Source organism: Armigeres subalbatus, chromosome 1 (genome assembly GCF_024139115.2).
Source record: "Armigeres subalbatus isolate Guangzhou_Male chromosome 1, GZ_Asu_2, whole genome shotgun sequence".
NCBI classification, from domain to species: domain Eukaryota; kingdom Metazoa; phylum Arthropoda; class Insecta; order Diptera; family Culicidae; genus Armigeres; species Armigeres subalbatus.
In genome coordinates this window covers 198,338,621-198,357,091 of record NC_085139.1, presented here as the reverse complement: position 1 = coordinate 198,357,091, position 18,471 = coordinate 198,338,621, and positions in this window count along the sequence as shown.

Below are 18,471 nucleotides of genomic sequence, written 5' to 3'. Positions count from 1 at the left end.
AATCATTATTAGATAAAAAAGGAATAATCATTCCAAGGGACTAAACTTAGTGTATTTACTTACAGCTTATCGTAAAATAATGCAAAGCAATGAGTGGATAGACAGAATATGGTTTTAGATTAGAATTTAATCTATTTAGCTTTTTAATTTTTATCCGTGTACTCTATGATAATTTGTTGCATGGAAATTCTCAGCTTCGTCGAAAGAGAGGAGATACACATATTCGATGTACTGTGTTTGTCGCACAAATACTGCACGAGAGAGTTGTCGTGCTTCATTTTGCGTACACGCTTAAAATGACTTACATATTTTTGTGTTCGTTCACACAAAACAGGCCTCTCCTGGAACAACTCATATTATGAGTAACTACGATGTTACTCATTTTGTGTAACCGATGGCCGATGATTTTCGGTGAGTTCATTTTACACAGCGAGAGAACAGTCAAATCGAACCTAACCTCAATTGTTAATAAGCCAACTTTTCCATTACTTATTCGGAGGCTTCTCCAATCGTTTTGATCAACAAAACAAGAAGTGCGATGATAGTATTCGCACTTTTTTTGTTTCGCCATCAAAACAAAAGAAAAACCTCCGAAAAGTACGATTTCTTACAGCACATTCTGCACGTTCGCCATCATAGCGACCCGAAGGGACTTTGACAGTTCGAGGCAAACTCACTTACACATATCATGCACATGTGAGACAGCACACAGCGACTGCTTATGTTTCACACAAAATTTTCACTCATAGTGAGAGTTGGCCAAGGCGTCGCCGTGATGTGTGAAAGCTATTCATGCGATGTGTACTTGACTTTAAGCGTGTGGCTGCTTGTGAAGCAAGCAAGAGAATGAGGCATGCGTGGTTTGCTCATCTTCATTGGATTGCAAGCCCTGGTACCTTTCCATCATCGAAAGTAGTAGAACTACCAGTCAGTGTAATATTGTTTCCTATGATTACATTTCGTGCCTCAAGATTTGTCCACGATAACTCCTGTCGTAATGAAATTTGATACATTTTAGATGGATAAAGTCTACGATTATTACCTTGCAGCTACTCGGAAAAGACTATTTAGGTTGAAGCTGCTAATCTTTGGTTGTCTCCTCAATATATTACCTCCTCCCGAATATATTTAATGTTTGATCTAGATGCAGCTTATCATTATTATTTTCAGTTTAATTCACATCTGTTCATAATTCGACCAAATATTCTCCGTATTTCGTAGTGTTCGGTCGGGAAATGATATTCGACAGGAAGGAATACCAGAGAATGCGAGACCAAACAACGCCGGCCACTTCCCAGGACGAGGTCCAACGAAGGAAAATGCAGCTGTACGAAGAAGTCCGGGAAAATCTGTCTAAGGCGTACGAACGACACAAAAAAGCGTATAATCTACGCTCGAACCCGGATTGTCCGTCGTATGGCGTGGGCGAAACCGTTCTAAAAAGAAGTTTCGAGCAATCCGATAAGGCAAAAGGTTTTTGCGCAAAGCTGGCACCCAAATACACTAAGGATACTGGTCGTAAGATTATCATACGATTCTCTTTTGAAATTTCGCCACAAGAAAATGTATTAATTTTCATACGATTCACTAATGAAATGCATTTCATACGAAAAGTTCGTTTAAAAAAAATGTAACCTGGTTTCGAACCATCGACTTCCACCGACGCTTCGAGGAATTGTCTTGTTGGATATCCAATAAAAAGATAGATTTGACCGAAATAAGATCATAAGATTTTCATACACTGAGGATACTGCTCGTGAGATTTTCATACGACAAAACTTATGAGAATGTTTCATAAGAATTGAACTGAAAATCTTAAAGATCTTATTTCAGTCAAATCGGTTTTATTGGATTTCCAACAAGAAAATTCCTCGAAGCGTCGGTGGACGTGTGGTGTGATCACACGCCCCCTAATCACGACGTCCATGGTTCGAAACCAGGTTACGAACTTAAATTTTTTCATAAGATTGTCGTATGAAATGCATTCCATTAGAGAATCGTATGAAAATCAATACATTTTCTTGTGGCGAAATTTCAAAAGAGAAATGTATGATGTTTCTACGATCAGTATCCTCAGTGTAGTTCAATTCGTATGAAACATACTCATAAGTTCGGTCGTATGAAAATCTTACGGCCAGTATCCTCAGTGTACGAACTCGCCGTAGTCAGGAGACAACTTGGACAACACTGCTACGAGCTTGAGGATCAATCGGGAAAACGATTGGGTGTCTTCTTTGCTAGCCATATCAAGAAAGTGCATCCGTCCTAAGAAAACGATCATAAAGCTATGTAAACATGTAAAACTGCTAACTAGACTTCAGAAAATACCATCACGCCGTAGGGATTCGAGCATAATTTGAGTGATAGCGAAGATGTTTATCGATGCACTGATGAATTGGGGAGCTAGACGATGATTCCAAGCCAGTAGTAGTAGAAATCATGAGCAAATGAAGGAGTTTGGCGATGACCTGAGTATAGTCAAATATTATATATTAACAATATAGTCCACGCTTTGCTAAAAACGGGCAAACATACGACGCCAGCGCTCCAGCGTATGCGTATGGCGGTCGAACTGTTCAATCACAGCAACGCGTGAAAGTGCATCGTTGCTTCGATATCAATTTAAACAAAAATCAAATGTCATATTTCATACTTATTTAGTTTATTGATTCTTCAATTTCTTTGTCTTTATCGACTATCTCAGAAAAAGCGGCAAGCGAAGACGTGTGGGACAGAAATAAGACTTTACAAGCTATTCAAAGAAGGTATTAGGAACTCCCCTTCCAGTAATATTTTTAACTCTTTGTTCTGTTGGACACTGAATACTACATTTGGTGTAGTAGGGTAAAATGGAATAGTACTTGTCCACCTTAGATAAGCCAAAGCCATACAGAAAAGTGTGTGTCAGCTACTTGAGATATGCAGTCTCCTAAAGTGTTAAATATCAAGATCCTCAGCTCGATGAAATACCTGTCGGTCTATTTTTTGTGTACGATGATCACAAACCTTGTTGTGCACTGCAAAGCTTGACCCTTCCCACGAGGTGCAGATTCCTCAATCAAATTACATATAGAGGACGTAGGCGAAGGACGTTACGAAGAAATAACGCATTTTAATCTGCTTCCCCCAGTCTCGTGAATTCATTGGCAACGTGTAATGTGGTGCGAATTTTCCGATGGTTGAGTCTCACACACAGTGTTGTAAAATGTCATTTGCATTTGTTTGTATAATGTTCAGAACTTGTTCAGAAGTTGGCTATCGGCTCTGAGGTATGTCAAACTTATAGCCCTTAAATGTGCCTACAACATTGTCTAATAAGACATTGCTGTAAATATGTAATCTGGGGCGTGGGAGGCAAAATGTCATTCAAATGACATTATGTCAAATGACACGTGACATTTTGGAAAGTTTTCACTCTCCAGCCTCAGATGTTATATTTAGAGCAATGAACCCTTGGACAAAAATATAGCCCTACTCAAGCGTTATGAGTATATCCAAAAATATGAAGTAAATTTGGCTTCTTAAAAAAGTTATGAACAAATTAGTCAAATGACATGCAGATGACATTTTACAAGCCTGATCACACAGATTGAAAATCGAGGTCTCGAACATTATATCAACGACTTCTGTCAACATGTTTCTTGTTGATTCTGTTATTTACTAAACGACAGCAAAAGTTCAAAGCTACTTTGATCATTTTAATGAAACAGTCAGACTTTAATCACCAGTTGGCGCTGCGCTACAGAAAGTTGTTCGCTAGTGGCTTATATGGGAGAATCAAGAGGACTATCTTGTACTTTAAAATCTTTGGTATAGTAGTACATTGACAAAAGCATAAAGTGAGCCGAATGATGACTTCCATATCTAAATAGTGGTTTCTATGAGACAGGGAAGAGCATAGCAACGATCCAATTCTTTAGAGTTCATTAACGAATTTCGGCACCTCAAAACTTCAATGGAATCTCCTCTCACAAAATCTTTCACAAGCTATGTAACTTGAATTGAAGCAACTACGGAATTTAGACAAACTTCCCACGAAAACACCGAAAAGGCCATAAACTTCCATTTAGCTAGCTGTAATGCAACTCCCTATTGTAAATAATGTAAATATTAGTGATTAGTTACGCGAAACCTACGTTAAATCTAGTTTAGTGCTTAGGAGTAAGATTAGAATTATTCTAATCAACTCACGATTTCTAATTAGAATTATGCCTGTGTTTATCGTTCTTCTACACCATTCTTCTCATCCGTTAGTTATCCTTCTATTCCTCAACTGGTAAATAGCTCGTGTTCTTCCTTATCATCGTTCGTGTTACATTCATCCCAAGCAGAACATTGCATTGTTTCCTAGTCACTTTTACTCCGTTGAAATGTTCTTCATTTCACACGGTAGTAGGGTAAAACGTCCTATTATGGAGGGGTTAAGCACCGTGTCAAAGCAAAATTGATTACAAAAAATCTTCAAAAAATACATGTTGGTCGATTTCCACATTGTAGTAGTTGAATAGGATGCTCGTTAACTATAGTTTCGTAAATATTACGTCAATTGTGCTGAACCTATGTTGTTTAGTTTTTATTACAATAAATTCAAACTACCGCAACAATAGGACGCAGTTGCGATATTTGTTGAAGGTCAGTCCTATTGTTGCGGTATTGTATGTAATTCTTATGGAAAGCGATACCGCAACAATAGGACCGTAGCACTACCGCAATAATAGACTCAAAGGATTCAAATTTTGAACGAAAATGTTGATTTTTCATCATTTTGAACGGAATTTTGTCAAACAAAAGCTGTTCTAGTCGTTAATCCGAAGAGTTTTAGCGTACCCACCATTGTTTTCAATGGTATTATATACAGAATGGACTACTTGACCACTACCGCAACATTAGGGCATACCACAACGATAGGACGTTTTACCCTAGTACTTTAGTCTAGTTTAATTGTGTATGGATGTGAGTATGATTTTGAGTATTTGCCAACCAGTACTGGTTTCCGTTTTGATCATTGTCGACAGATTAGGGATTTACCCCCACGAAAATTTGTCAAGAAAGGTCGGTAAAGCAGATCACCAGAAAACATCCACGGTACCGTGAGTAGAAATGCACATGCGTAAATGAATTGACACACTCACATAAAAGCTAGCTAAAATTATAAATACCGCACACATGAGGTAGACAGACAAGATAAAGTAGAGAGAAAGGAAAGAAAAAGAGGAAGTGAAATGATCCTAGGATAAGTTTGTAAATTCAAATAAAAGCATGCTTGTTAATCGTTGCCGTTTTGCCCTACAAAAATAAATGTTTTGCCTTTCTCGTATACTAAGTATACGGTAAAGGCTATATGATCGCTCCAAAAACAAACTTTTTATAGAAGGCCCGGAGACCCATAGTGTTATATACCAATCGACTCAGTTCGACGAATCGAGGTGATGTCTGTGTGTGTGTGTGTGTGTGTGTGTGTGTGTGTGTGTGTGTGTGTGTGTGTGTGTGTGTGTGTGTGTATGTGTGTGTGTGTGTGTGCGCAAAACTACTCAAAAAATGTCACTCATTTTTCGGGCACTTATCCTCAACCGATTTGCTCGCAACAAGTTGCATGCGACGCAGAGTCCTGTCCCATTGTTTCCTATTTGAAATTGGCCAGATCGAACTATGAGATCGAAAGTTATGGCCAAAATACAAAATCATACGGAAAAATCGCGTAAAAAATGTCACTCATTTTTCGGGCACTTATCTTCAATTGATTTGCTCGCAACAAGTTGCATTCGACGCAGAATCCTGTCCCATTGTTTCCCTATTTGAAATTGGCCAGATCGGACTATGGGATCAAAAGTTATGGCCAAAACACAAAATCATACGAAAAATCGTGTAAAAATGTCACTCATTTTCGGGCACTTATCCTCAACCGATTTGCTCGCAACAAGTTGCATTCGACGCAGAATCCTGTCCCATTATTTCCTATTTGAAATTGGCCCGATCGGACTATGGGATCGAAAGTTATGGCCAAAACACAAAATCATACGAAAAATCGTGTAAAAATGTCATTAATTTTTCGGGCACTTATCCTCAACCGATTTGCTCGCAACAAGTTGCATTCGACGCAGAATCCTGTCCCATTGTTTCCTATTTGAAATTGGCCAGATCGGACTATGGGATCGAGAGTTAAGGCCAAAATACAAATTCATACGAAAATATTGCGTAAGAAATGTCACTCATTTTTCAGGCACTTATTCTCAACCGATTTGCTCGCAACAAATTACATTCGACGAAAAATCCTTTCCCATTGTTTCCTATTAAAAATTGGACAGGTCGGACTATGGGATTGGAAGTTATGACCAAAATACCTTTTTTCATAAAAATCACAAAAAATGTCACCTATTTTTCGGACACCTAACCTTAATCGATTCACACGAAACAAGTTGCATTCGACGCAGAATCCTGTCCCATTGTTTCCTATTGAAAATTGGCTAGATCGGACTATGGGATCGGAAGATATGGCCGAAACACCATTTTAGCCTTTTTATACGAAAAGGCTGTATGTTCGCTCCAAAAACCAAACTTTTACAGAAGGCCTGAGACCCATAGTGTTATATACCAATCGATTCAGCTCGACGAACTGAGATGATGTCTCTGTCTCTCCACTTCATACGGGAGTTTGGCAGAAAGACGGTCATGAGATTTATATCATAACAAATATTGCCCTCCGCTTTCGCGTGAGGGGGATGACATTTTCGATTTCTTGTTGTGTAGTCGGAGCTTCAGTTCAACTAACATCCGAAAGTGATATCCTTAAAATATATGACTGGGTGAAATAAAACAGGGTTATGTACGTCAAAAAGATTGGAAAAGGAAACAAAAATGACGAAATTCTTATTAGCATATTGTAGATCAAGTTGAAAACCGAACCGAGGTCCCGCGAAATCGCATTTTCTCGCATTTCCGGATGTTGCAACTGCATCGCGAGTAGTGCGCAACTGTGCCATAGTCGGGCACCACTCGCGATGCAGTTGCGACATCAAATGGGACAAAACTATGATTTTCGGTTTTCAACTGGATCTACAATATCTTTGCCATAAATAATCTGATTTTCATAGAACGGACAAAGAAATTTGTCTTTTTACTCCTAGCCACTAGCTCATCTTTTTTCAAGCACACATTTTACGAAGGTCGAGAAAGGCACCATCACCGCTAGGTGGATTAATCTAGGGTTTTAGACTTCATCTAGGGTAAAGGAGGTATTTTGGACCACTTTAGGAGATGGCCGAACAATTTTTCGAATAAAAATTAGATTTTGTAATAATGCTTGATCAATTGCCTAAGCAACTAAAAAGTGAGGATAGGTAGGATTTGTAGGTAAAAGTATTGTAAATCCCACCGAAAGAGCCAAACTACCATAAATTCTGAAGATATGTTAGATTTAATTTTGGACCACATGTTTTTATTTTGGACCACCTAATGAACATATTTTGGACCACTCGAATAATTTTGTATTGATAGTAAAATTATGTTACTATTAGATTAAATGAGTGATCTTCAGCATTTTCGGCGTTTTCATCCTTAAAGTGTAAACAATACATTTTTATAAGCACTCAAAAGCTTAGAACAATATCTACCAGCTAAGGGTATTGAAACTAATATCAATTTCAGTACCAATCGGTACAGCATCATCAAAAGCAAAACAAACGTGTGGCCGTGGTCACTCCTATCCTGCCATATTTGTTATGTAGTTTGTCAGTGCTGTTCCATTTGCGACATTGATATTAGTGGGTTGCCCAATTCTTCCTTACTCGCCGGAGACGAGCAAGCCTACACGGAAGAAAAAATGTACCCAAAATTGAGTATTTTTAAACTTACTTTTGAGTTATTTTTTCTTCTCCTTCATCCACTCTTTCTTTTGTTGTCAAAACAAAAGAGCCAAACAATCCAACGACGCCAGTTCAATACGGGAAGCCAGTTTTGAGTTTTTATTACATGAGGTCGAAATTGAGTGAATTAAACTTAAATTTGGGTCAATAAATTTTCCATTGGGTACTTTTTTAACATGGGAGTAAAGGCAAACTACTTCGACCCTACTTACTAAATTTTGGCTTCCCGTACGGATGTACGAGGTTGGGTGAATTAAACTCACTATTGGGTGGTTTATTTCTGCCGTGTAGGGCTGAAAGTCTCCTTAATAAAGATACTAAAACAAATATTTCTTACTCTTTGCACATTCTTTTACCAAACGAAACATAATCGGAAGTCTGTTGCATTGGCAAGCAGCACGGACGGAGAGCTCTAACAAAGATTGGTCATGTAGTTTTCTTAACTATTTTTGTATGGAAATAATGAAAGCAGTTACATGTTGGTTTAATAGACATTTTTCTAGGGCTTACATCAATGAACGGTAATTCATAAATGCAGTATGAACAGTAATTTATGAATGATTTCATACTAGAAGAAACAAATGGTTGGTAAAACAAAAGTTTGAGATCTAGAAATTAAAAAGAAGATATGTCGAAAATATGTTCAGTTCAATGAAAAGTGTACCTATTTTAGACATGCCTCAGAATACTGTTTTTAACTTACAATGTTTTGCTCGAGATATGAAACTGCTTCAATTAGGTTTTAATAAGTCAACAACATCATTCACATGTTTTAAAACTATGTAGAAATAAACTTACAGCTTTTTGAAAGTTAACTTCAATTTTACAATGTCTTCTTGGTTTTGGTCTAACCCAGCCGGAATGGGTAAATGTGTGAAAATATCCTTGAAAATTGCTTTATTTTTTAAGAAACAAATGTAGATAAGGTATCTTTTATGGATAGTTTCTTTTTGAAATAAAATTTAAATGTTGCATGTTTCATTTAGTTTTGTGTGATATAAATGCAAAATTCAGCTAGGTGGACCAAAATATGAGCCCGGTCCAAAATACAGCCGTTACCATATTCCCCAAGCAACACAAGTTCAACAAATCTGGTTGCAGTAACCATATTGTGACTGAATCCGGTCATATATAAGTTACTGTGATTTATGTGCAATATGTGTGCTTCTAAGGTCGCTCGCAACAGATTGCATTCGACGCAGAATCTTGTCCCATTGTTTCCTATAGAAACTTGGACGGATCGTACAATTGGGTCAGAAGTTATGGTGAAAACACTAATTTTTAAACTACAAAATGAAATGCCATTTTTTGCTCTTATGCTCATCCGATTTGTTTGCAACAAGTTGCGCTAGGCGAGAAATTTTGTTATGCTTATAAACAAATATGAAAAATAAGACCAATCCACATATTGGTGTTATTCTAGATTTTTTCAAACCTTTTGAACGAACGAGAAAGGCACCATCACCGCTAGGTGGATTAATCTGGGTTTTTTCCATTCAAATGCAACGAGTTTGTAAAGTCTAGGTACTAAAAGTTTTGATGTCGTTCGGTTAGTGTTTTTTTGTCGTACTTTGTGATTTTTATTTTTTTAATATGTGGATTGGTCTTATTTTTCATATTTGTTTATAAGCATAACAAAATTTCTCGCCTAGCGCAACTTGTTGCAAACAAATCGGATGAGCATAAGAGCAAAAAATGGCATTTCATTTTGTAGTTTAAAAATTAGTGTTTTCACCATAACTTCTGACCCAATTGTACGATCCGTCCAAGTTTGCTAGGGAAACTCAGTCCCTCCTTTTCCGTTCTTAAAACGAGAAAGGAGAATTGTGAAGGTTGGTTCTTCCAATGATGATAATTTGAGCTATAGTGACTAACCGAACGACGATCTCTAGCCATCGCAAATTTACGCGTGGGACGGTCATCTCGCCGAAAAAGAACGGAAGTACTTTATAACCGTTCGGGTTTGCTAGTGCGTTTCTCATCCACTGAATTCTTTCGAGAAACCTGCCCTGAGGTTTGGATTCTTGCCGGGCACAAAAACAGACGGGCGGCCCTCAATTTTGATTGAGGTGGCGCTTAAGCCGCTCGTTTACGGATTCAAGGTCGAGAGACCCCATAGCCGCTACGGCGTGCTATAAAGGAATAAACGAACAAGTTGTGTGAACGTAATCGGAACGGTTGTTTTGGTTCGGCTATACTTCCTCAATGGTCGAGATCCAATAGTGCGGAGTTTCTCCTTCCATTACTAGTAACCCTAGTAGCACAGTTCAGATCTATTTGGTTGCAGCAACTCCAATGTGACTGAATTTGGTCGCATATATGAGTCCTAGTGACTGATATGTGACAAGTGTGCTACTCGGGAAAACGTCCCCTCCAGGACGAATTTTGAAATAAAGTTACACCCCATAGTTGCAGTTTTCCACATACTGAAGGAAAGACCAGGGAATCCATTTTTCTTGGATGCGCATGCGAAACAAGCGACGAAAGAGAACCAACGACAAAGAATTGTTTTTGTCGGAGATATTAATGGCAAAGGTCCGAAAAATTTTATCACCAACAAAAATGAAGGATATTTTGTACTATTTTGTTGCTAATTAACTGTTATTTCGCATTATCTCTAGAGCAAATTTTGGATGTAGATTAGGTAAAAAAAGTGTAGAAATAAAAGATAGGAAGGTTGGAAAAACTGAAATTTTCCACATTTTGATGAAACATATAACATTTCGGCGAAGCAAAACACCCTTGGGGGACTAGCCCACAATGTACTACGCGTCTCCATGTACAGTCCATACCAGAATACTGATTCGCCGACGCGTGGTGCGTTGTTCCCAAAGAGCTGCCAGCTAGAAGGCGTTTTGCCTCATCAGTTTTCCGGCAACGAAATATCAGCACTTTTTTGAAATGTGAATATTATCAATATTTTCTACAATTTTTAAATGGCACCAACTAGCTATATTGTTAGACTGTTGCATGAGGTAAAATACCCATGGAAAGCGTTACAGCTAAGACATTAGAGCAGTCTTTCCTTAGCTAGGGCATATTGCCCCTCCTTCCCCTAAAGGCTTGATGCGAGGTACGTTTGTCAGTAAAAAACTCTGTTGATGAAAGAGGGTATATTGTTAGGGGTCGAATATTGATTCCCTGTGGAAAACACATAATCGTGTTGTGGTGTACCATGCGTATCCATGCCAAGATAAAGCCTCGTGATCGAGAGTCTTTTTCTTTGTCTCTGGAGCTACCTGCTTTCTAATTCCCATCATAGTCTTAAAGACCTTAGTAAAGAAACAATTTTTCGCATTAAGCCATTTGTATCAAATCGTAGGCTCAAGTAAACGTTCTGATACAAATACCAAATTTTGATGACGATCAAATTTTGACGTAAATTATTCCAAAGGGGAGAGGCTTCCTAAAAAGATAATAGTAATACACTTGGGAAATACCAGCTAGTAAGCGTTACGCACTTATTACTTTAACGGTAACAGAATAGAATTGCGTTTTTACACGTGATATTGTGCACCATTAACGATAAAAGTCCCGTCCCCGGTAACGATCCAGCGTCCTCTTAGAATCCACTCAACATTTTATCATCATGATCAGCGGGGGCTTCTGCCTTCCTTCAATCTATCTATTTTATCTAGTCTTACACAACTAACCTAGTTTAGTAGTGTCTTTTTTTCGTAAGTACAGGTGTCAGTAACTTAAACATTCAAGATCCACCATATTCAGCATTATATGCCATCGAATAGTTTTTCCGAACGAGCAAATTACTCTCGAATACTCAAGCGCGGTCTTTTTCCACTTTCCGCTCCCGAACATCAGTTCCTGAAAGGTTTGGTTTTTTAAAAAGTTTATTGTGATCAACCGAACCGAAGGGAATCTCATAAAATGCAGTTAAAGGATCAGGTCCCACAAAATTGACCCAAATTAAACCTCCGGAGGAAAGGTTAAAATCGTAATCAGTCACTGTTTTAGCATGTAATCGGAAACCCATGATTGTTCCTCGTTTGTAATCGGCGAATGCCTTGTCTAGTGTCTAGGGGAGACTGGGAAACTTGATCTCCTTTTCTCATTTCCGAGGTATCACAGCCAAAAGCTACAACTGTGATTATTGATTCTGCTGCAAGATACAATCATCCTTTCCCGGGCAGAAGCCATGAACAGAATAACAAACATGATATGGACTTGATTGATATAAGAGATAAAAGAACAGGCAACAATATAAAAAAATTACCCCGACATATAATTTAAAAATCAAGATATGTTATGGATAAGAGCAAACTAATGGCACATTGTATTGATAACTTTTTACAAATAGCAGAACTTGATCTCCTCATGATATTTTATTGCAAAATATTGATATTGTCGTCTGATCTTTTATCTCTTATATCAATCATGCCCATATCTAATTTTGCTATCTTTTCAACATTTGATATTATTGAGCTATTTTCTCCTACTCGGGTTATCACACCAAACCATTAAATCATCGACAAACTAGCGCAATTCGGTGCAATAATTAAAAGAAAACAACGACGAAGAGAAATCGATCAATACAGTTACGCCCCTATGAAACTAAGCGCGAGAATTTAATCCTCAGTTCATAGCTCTTCTGTAACCAAATATCAAAGCAAATTATGTATATTTAATAAAAATATTAGGAATATTCCTCATACTGAAAGAAGCATTGGTCGGAAATATATAAAGCTACAGAATACAGGAAATGATCACTCAGTTAAATAGACTACCGGAATTTATAAGGGAACATCCATATATTACGTAACGCTTAGAGGAGGAGGGGGGTTGCCCAAATGGTGACAATCCATAATTTTTTTTAAAATGATTCATCAGGTATCAGAACGTCGGCTCAGGAGGCACGTTCCCCTCAATTTGGGAGATTTGTGCCATCGCCTTCACTGGCCTTTTCTCATCATTTACCTGACGGAAAAGGAAGTGAAAAGGGGAAAGGAAGAGGAAGTGAAGTTGGAAAGGAGAATGGAACCATTTATAGGAAAGCCAATTATGTAGACGCATTCAGCTAGGGACTAAAGAGAGGTGTCACAAAAACACAGAGGACGTAACAATGAACGAACGTCAAAGACGAAACACAGAGTGCACTGTGAAAAACGCATAATGCGAATCCATATAGGTGACAATCACAAAGTACATTGTAAAAATCGCATAATGCGAATCCATATAGGTGGCAATTTGTTGAAAACTAAGTAAAACACATATTCATAACCCCATTCTTATTGAACCTCACGTTGAGATTGAACAAGAGTAGCCGAACCCGAACGTCAAGAACGAAACACAGAGTACACTGTGAAAAACGCATAATGCGAATCCATATAGGTAACATACACAAAGTACATTGTAAAAAAACGCATAATGCGAATCCATATAGGTGACAATTTGTTGAAAACTAAGTAAAATACATATCCATAACCCCACTCTTATTTAACCTCACGTTGAGATTGAACAAGAGTAGCCAAAGACAAACGTCAAGGACGAGACACACAGTACACTGTGAAAAACGCATAATGCGAATCCATAAAGGTAACATACACAAAGTACATTGTAAAAAAAAAAACGCATAATGCGAATCCATATAGGTGACAATTTGTTGAAAAAAAAACTAAGTGAAAAAAAAAACATTTTCATAACCCCACCCTTATTCAACCTCAAGTTGAGATTAAACAAGAGTAGCCGAAGCCAGACATCAAAGACGAAACACAGATTACACTTTGAAAAACGTATAAAACGAATCCATATAGGTGACAAACACAAAGTACATTGTAAAAAAAAACGCATAATGCGAATCCATATAGGTGAAAATTTGTTGAAAAACTAAGTAAAAAACATTCATAACCCCACCCTTATTCAACCTCAAGTTGAGATTAAACAAGAGTAGCTGAAGCCGAACGTCAAAGACGAAACACAGAGTACACTGTGAAAAAACGCATAATGCGTATCCATATTGGTAACATACACAAAGCACATTGTAAACAGCTCATAATGCGAATCCATATAGTTGACATTTTGCTGAAAACTAATTAATACACATTTTCATAACCCTACTCTTATTTACCCTCACGATGAGGTTGAATAAAATGTCAGTCAACTACGCCAATCTCCTGTTAGCGCAGCGAAGGCTAAAATACTGTGAAGGGGGCCCTGGTGCTTCACAGGCTCCGTTTGCAGTTAGGTTCTTATTAGACCCCCTAACCATTCATTTCGTAGGCACGGTAAGCATAAAGCCGCATCACACCTAGAATTAAGGGTCACCTGTATGGTGGACTTTTACCACTGGAACAGGCAATCCGTAATGTTATTCTTAGCCAGATAACCAGCTGCCGACACCACACGGCTATCTAGGCTGTTCGTGGAGAGAAGTTGACAGTTGTGACGGCCACTCTCAATGTGGCCGAACAGCCGAGAGTGGGGTTGCCCGAATGGTGACAATCCATAATTTTTTTTAAAATGATTCATACAAAAAGTGTGACATAGGGGGGAGGGAGTTTGAAAATGGCCAATTTTTGAGTTACGTAATTAATGGATCTTCCCTAACTGACGCCTTGTGAATCTTCGACTGATTATTCCATCAACAGTGCTTCTTTCACGCAGTTAGCTCCCCCACTATTCAGCATATTTATAGCTTTAGCATTTGATTATTGTTGTCCAAATTTTGCGTGGCCTCAACAAAAATCTTTACAAATCGTCCTGCAGAACAAACGCGGTTGTCAATCTAAAAGATAACTCAACAAATAACGATCATTTGACTACAGCAGCGGCTCTCAACCTGGGGTACATGTACCCCTTGGGGTACCTTCGCTGGACCCAGGGGGTACCTCGGACAAAAATGCGTAATGGCGGATGGATTACAATTTTCATCAAAACTTATTGATGAAGTTTTGATAATTTTGTATTTTTTATTTCAAAACTTTGTCTTGTACGTAGTTGAGGAAATCTTTTAAAACGAAACAGATGTTCTTTTCAATTCAGACCAAAGTAGCCAAAGTACATAATATGCATGGCGATCAATAAATCATGGCCTATTGAATCCTGCCCTCCACAAACTGAAAGCCTCATTTTAAGAGGTTCGGATACTTTCTTAAAGAGGCCGGGAAGCCTTCTTTTAAGCTTTTTTTTCTATAAACTTTCTTTTTTTCTGCTTCTTTTAAAAGCCTCGGAAGGATCTGTTCAAAGGACTCGGGAGGCATTTTTCAACAGGCTCGAAAGCCTCCTTTAAAAGGGTAGTAAGTCTCCTTTTAAGAGGCTTGGAAGCCTTCTAGAGGTCCGGAAGTCTTCTTTTAAACTTAGTTTTTCTTTTATCTTTGTTTTAAAAGGCTCGGAAGGCTCCTTTCAAGAGGTTCGGAAGCCATCCTTTAAAGAGGCTCGGAATATTTCATTCAGGAGGCTTGGATTCTATTTCATTCAGGAAGCCTCATTTTAAGTGGCTCGAAAGCCTTCTTCCAAGAGGCTCAGAAACCTTAAAGTGTTTCGCATCCTTTCATCCAAAAGGCTCGGAATGCTCTCATAAAAAACTCGGAATGCTTCTTCCAAGATGCTCGTAAGCCTCCTTTCGAGTGGTTCGGAAGACTTTTTTCAAACGGCTCGAAGCCTTCCTTTAAGAGGCTCGGAATTCTTTTTTCAAAAGGCTTGGAGGAGTCCATTCAAAATATTACGAAGCCTCTTTTTAAGAGACTCGAAAGCCTCATTTTAGCATGCTTGGAAGCCTTCTTTTAAAAGGCTCGGAAGACTCTTTTAAACAAGCTCGTAAGGCTCCTTTCAAGAGTCTCGGAAGCCTTCTTTCGAGTGGTTCGGAAGCCTCTTTTCAAAAGGCTTGAAGCCTCTTTTTAGGAGGCTCGGTTTTTTCTTCAAGAGGCTGTTAAGCGTCCATTCAAGATACTCCTATGCCTCCTTTTACGTGGTTAAAAAGCTGCCATTCAAAAGGCTCGGAAGGCTCAAAAGTGTTTCAAGATACTCTGAATCGGAAGACTCTTTTCAAGAAGCTTGGTAGCCTCCTTCCAAGAGCTCGAAAACCTCCCTTCGAGATGCTTGGAATTCAGAAGCCTCCTTTCAAGTGGCTCGGAAGACTTCCATAAAATGGCTCGTAAGGTATTTCAAGAGGCTTGGAAGCCTCTATACAAGAGGCTTTGGAGCCTCATTTCAAGAGGCTAAAAAGCCTCCTTACAAGAGACTCGGAAGCCTCCTTTCAAGAGGCTCGGAAGCCTCCTTTCAAGAGGCTCGGAAGCCTCATTTCAAGAGGCTCAAGCCTCCTTTCAAGAGGCCTCCAAGCCTCCTTTCAAGAGGCCTCAAGCCTCCTTCCAAGAGGCTCAAGCCTCCTTTCAAGAGGCTCAGGAAGCCTCCTTTCAAGAGGCTCAGGCCTCCTTCAAGAGGCTCAGAAGCCTCCTTTCAAGAGGCCTGGAAGCCTCCTTTCAAGAGGCTCAGCCTCCTTTCAAGAGGCTCAGGCCTCCTTTCAAGAGGCTCAGAAGCCTCCTTTCAAGAGGCTCAGAAGCCTCCTTTCAAGAGGCTCAGAAGCCTCCTTTCAAGAGGCCTGGAAGCCTCCTTTCAAGAGGCTCAGAAACCTCCTTTCAAGAAGCCTCAGGCTTCCTTTCAAGAGGCTCAGAGCCTCCTTTCAAGAGGCCTGGAAGCCTCCTTTCAAGAGGCTCAGGCCTCCCTTTCAAGAGGCCTGGAAGCCTCCTTTCAAGAGGCTCAGAAGCCTCCTTTCAAGAGGCTCAGAAGCCTCCTTTCAAGAGGCTCAAGCCTCCTTTCAAGAGGCTCAGGCCTCCTTCAAGAGGCTCCAAGCCTCCTTTCAAGAGGCTCGAAGCCTCCTTTCAAGAGGCTCAAGCCTCCTTCAAGAGGCTCAGGCCTCCTTTCAAGAGGCCTCAAGCCTCCTTTCAAGAGGCTCAGGAAGCCTCCTTTCAAGAGGCTCAGGCCTCCTTTCAAGAGGCCTCAAGCCTCCTTTCAAGAGCTCAGAAGCCTCCCTTTCAAGAGGCTCGAAGCCTCCTTTCAAGAGGCTCGAAGCCTCCTTTCAAGAGGCCTGGAAGCCTCCTTTCAAGAGGCTCAGAGCCTCCTTTCAAGAGGCTCGGAAGCCTCCTTTGAAGAGGCTCGGAAGCCTCCTTTCAAGAGGCTCGGAAGCCTCCTTTCGAGAGGCTCGGAAGCCTCCTTTCAAGAGGCTCGGAAGCCTCCTTTCAAGAGGCTTGAAAGCCTCCTTTTAAGATGTTCGAAAGCCTACTACCTTTGAAGAGGTTTAGAAGCCTTTTTTAAGAGGCTAGGAACCCTCCCTTTAAGGGGCTTGGAATTCTATTTCCAAGAGGCTTGGAAGCATACTTTCAAGCAGCTCAGATGCGTCCTTTCAAGATGCTCGGAAGCCTTTTAAGTGGCTTTTAAGTGGCTCGAAAACCGCCTTTCAAGAGACTCGGAAGCCTTTCTTCAAGAGGCTCGGAAGCATCCTTTCAATACGCTCGGAAGCCTGCAATAGTTAAAAAAAAGTCCTGTAAGATGCTCGATGTATGAACTTAATTTGAATTGGAAAGTTTCAATTAATGCAATTAATGCAGGTTGAGGCGCTGGACTACAGGATCTATACTAAAAATACGCCAAACAAAACTATTTTGGTTCTTGGTAAAACAGTACCCCCTGTTTTACCAAGAACCAAAATAGTTTTGTTTGGCGTATTTTTAGTATAGATCCTTTAGTATATCTCGCTCAAAGTCTCCCAATGGATTAAGTCTCCGACCACCTGCACCTTCCTTACAGTTCTTCAAGTGTCCCGTCCAAGTCCATCAGCTTTTTATCATTTACCCAGTTTAAAAAAAGGTGTTAGTATTTTAGTCTTCGAGTTTTATTTAGTGATTGAGCTAATTAAAGTATATGATGCTAATAAAATATGTCTGTTCTTCTCATCGAAACCGCTCTGTCTCTAAGCCTACTTGACTAGTGAAGAACTGATCATTAACACCAAAATTCACGTTCATATGTATAGAGAAAAAAATCAAACCGCGAATAAATTTATAGAAAAAGTATGTCTGGTACTGTGCAGAGTAGGACCTTTGTTGCTCGGGTATCAGGCCAATAGCCCACAGGACGTTAGACCGAAATTCATTGGGCCCTATGTTAATTATACTGACGGGTCATTTCGGCGAACGGTCATCTTCCTCCTTCTTTTTTCTTTCTTCCATCTTCATTCTTCCTTCATCCTTCATTCATTTTCCATTCTTCTTTCATACTTCTCTCTACTCCCATCTTCCTTTTCCCTATTTCTTTCTTCCTCCCCCTTTTTCTTCCTTCTTCCGTCTCACTTCCTCTTCGTCACTTCCCACTTCTCACATCTCATTTCTCACTACACTGAGTGAAATCTCACTCCTCACTTCCACTTCTTACTTCTCACTACTCACTTCTCACTTTTCATTTTCTACTTCTCACTACTGACATGTAACATCTCACTTTTCACTTCCTTCCTTCCGCTCTTCTTCCTTCTCACTTCCCCTATGTCACTTCTCTTCTCACTTTTCACTTTTCTCTACTTACTTCTCATTTTTCATTTCTCTCTTCTCATTCGACCTAATGGTCTACGGCTGTGATGCTCAGCATTTTGGGCGTTTTTTCCCTT